Source organism: Carassius auratus, unplaced genomic scaffold (assembly GCF_003368295.1).
Source record: "Carassius auratus strain Wakin unplaced genomic scaffold, ASM336829v1 scaf_tig00011627, whole genome shotgun sequence".
NCBI classification, from domain to species: Eukaryota; Metazoa; Chordata; class Actinopteri; order Cypriniformes; family Cyprinidae; genus Carassius; species Carassius auratus.
Window position 1 is genome coordinate 5,221 of NW_020524224.1, and position 2,610 is coordinate 7,830.

Sequence of the window (2,610 nt, forward strand, 5' to 3'; positions counted from 1 at the left end):
TGATGGCTCGTAAGACAGGACAAGGGTGGGTGACCTTGAAGCATTAACTATTCCTGCTAATTGACTAATAATAAAATGTTTTTATTGTGCAAAAAAAGCCTTTAGGATAATTGAATTTTGCCTCACTTTGTGGTAGGTCTGGATTTTTGCTGAGGTTGTAAAACATGACTCTTAATTGGCATAATGAAAAAGATTACAGTGATAGCTGTGATTACTGTCCTCGCTTTCTGGAGCCATCGCTCTGCCAAACTTTATATTTAAACCAGACTCATTAAGCTGCAAATTACAGCGCACAAACCTATTGGTCCTCATTAGCATTGACTGATCCTTGGCTGGGCGGACACCCTCACGTATTTTAATTAGCTACACCTCACATCCAATCAGTCTAATAACAGGTGTTAATTTTCCATTTCCTCTTTTCTTTCTTCTGTTATCAATGTTGATTGCATAATATGAATGGGCACCTTATTACATGATCTATTTGACCTTTTTTGTATCTTCTGTCTTCAAAAAAGTACTAATGAACTGTGTTTGCCAACTTCTTTTTGGCTTAAGTGCCTCTTTAACAAATGTATTTCTATTAACTTAGATACCAGGGTTATGCACAATTCAGGATTGAGAATGCCTTTTTAAATTCTAATTCAGTTTCTGAATTTAAAGGTGAATTTGTAATCAGTATTAGAATTAGAATGAAGAAATTCATGTCACTTTATTTTATAATTTTATATGCATATAATTTTATTTTAATTAGTACATAGTTTATTTTGGTGATTTATTTATTCATTTTGAAATTTTGAAATGTAATTTAAATTTTGTGTGTGTATTTTTTTCTATGTGTGTATATATATATATATATATATATATATATATATATATATATATATATATATATATATATATATATATATTTGAGAGGATATACTGCATATCAGAAAATGTAATTTATGAAAATAAGTCAACTAAACCTCAGTTTAATACTAAAATACTAAAATGCTTTTTTGTTTGCTATTTATAACAATTCTGTGAATTTATTTGAATTAAATTTTTTATATATATTTAAATTGCAGATGATACATGCACCATTATATTAGAAAAATATATATATTCTTATATAAAATTATTTATTTGTTTTTAAATGAATTCACTCTTTGTGTTTTTTATTTTATTTTTATGTATTACTCCCATCAATCCCCTATACATACCTAAGACAATGTGGTTTCAAATCTTTAAAAATTCATCTACTAAGAAAACAGCAAGGTGACGGTAGGTACATGAGGCTGTTCTGATTTCTGATTAAACGTACAGGAGTATCAGACAAGTTTTGGCATGTTGTCATGTATTCTGCTACATGAAAACTGTGACGCTGGCTCTGCCCTGAAGGCAAGCAGTCAGAATGCATCAGTCTCAGCTGAAGTTTTGCTTACATGCCTGCAAATACAAATCCTAAAACTGCTTGTTAAACTATACAGCCTATATTGTGTACATTTTCAGTTTCTGCTTTGCATAAATGACCAGTATTTCACATTTACATCCCATTTAGCAATGAACCCCCAGCACGACACAAACTAAAGATCAGGCTGCGGTCCATGCAGCACTGTCCCATATATAACGGGGACTGACGGGTCTTCTGATAGGGTGTCAGTTTGACTGTGTGTTAATGTTAGGTTGCCAGGCCATGCTCCCAGTCTCATTACAGCAAATTTAGTCTGCTGTGAGCACAAGAGAACTGCTCACATGCCACATTATAACAAAAAGGTCTGTTTTGATATTAGCTCTAATGCTGAATTTAGCAATAAACCATAGCAGTTGAGCCGATAAAGATTATGATATGCTTCTAGTGTTCAGCAATCATGTGAACGGCGGGACAGCTGGACAGGATCAGTGTTGGCCAATGCAAATTCCCTAGACTGCAAGATCCCTGGCAGATATTCAGTTCTGACTGAGAACCTTGATAAATGTGTCGTTCTCTTTTAAACAGCCCAGTACAGCAAGACCACCATTAGGACCACTCATAGTAATCAATAATACACCAAATAAACTGCTTGATGCCTTCCAGCTTAGCGTTATCGTAACATGATGTTGTGAATCAGGCAGTACACAGACATCAAGACCACCGGCCGTCATCCATCATTCCTTTCCCAGCAGAACAATTGTACGCATGTGGATGTCGATAGTCCTAAAACGGCGTTCGGATTAAGTGTCAGAGCACTTCGGTGACATAAGAGCTGTTGGTTTTAGTGTGTTTGACTGAATAAAGCATGCGCTCGGATGGAGGCGGGGGACTGTGTTTATGGGCTGATCCCTTGACATGCCCTAAATTGCCTTGTTTGCTCAGCACATGCACAGAAACAGATGCTGCTTCACTGTGCTGGGTCATTCACTCTGTCTCCTGGTGTTTTGTGGAAGACCTTTGTAGTTAGTCTTGTCCTTTTGCACACAAATGCTCTCGTGTTTGTTCATACTGTTAATGCAACTACCAAAAAAACCAACCATTTTTGTAATCACGAGATGTGAAAATGGCTTGGTTTAGGAAGCAAGCCATTCGGAGTGAATTAATCCACTTTGGCTGAGGCTAATGTGACTGCCATCATTTACTAATTATCGTCTGCT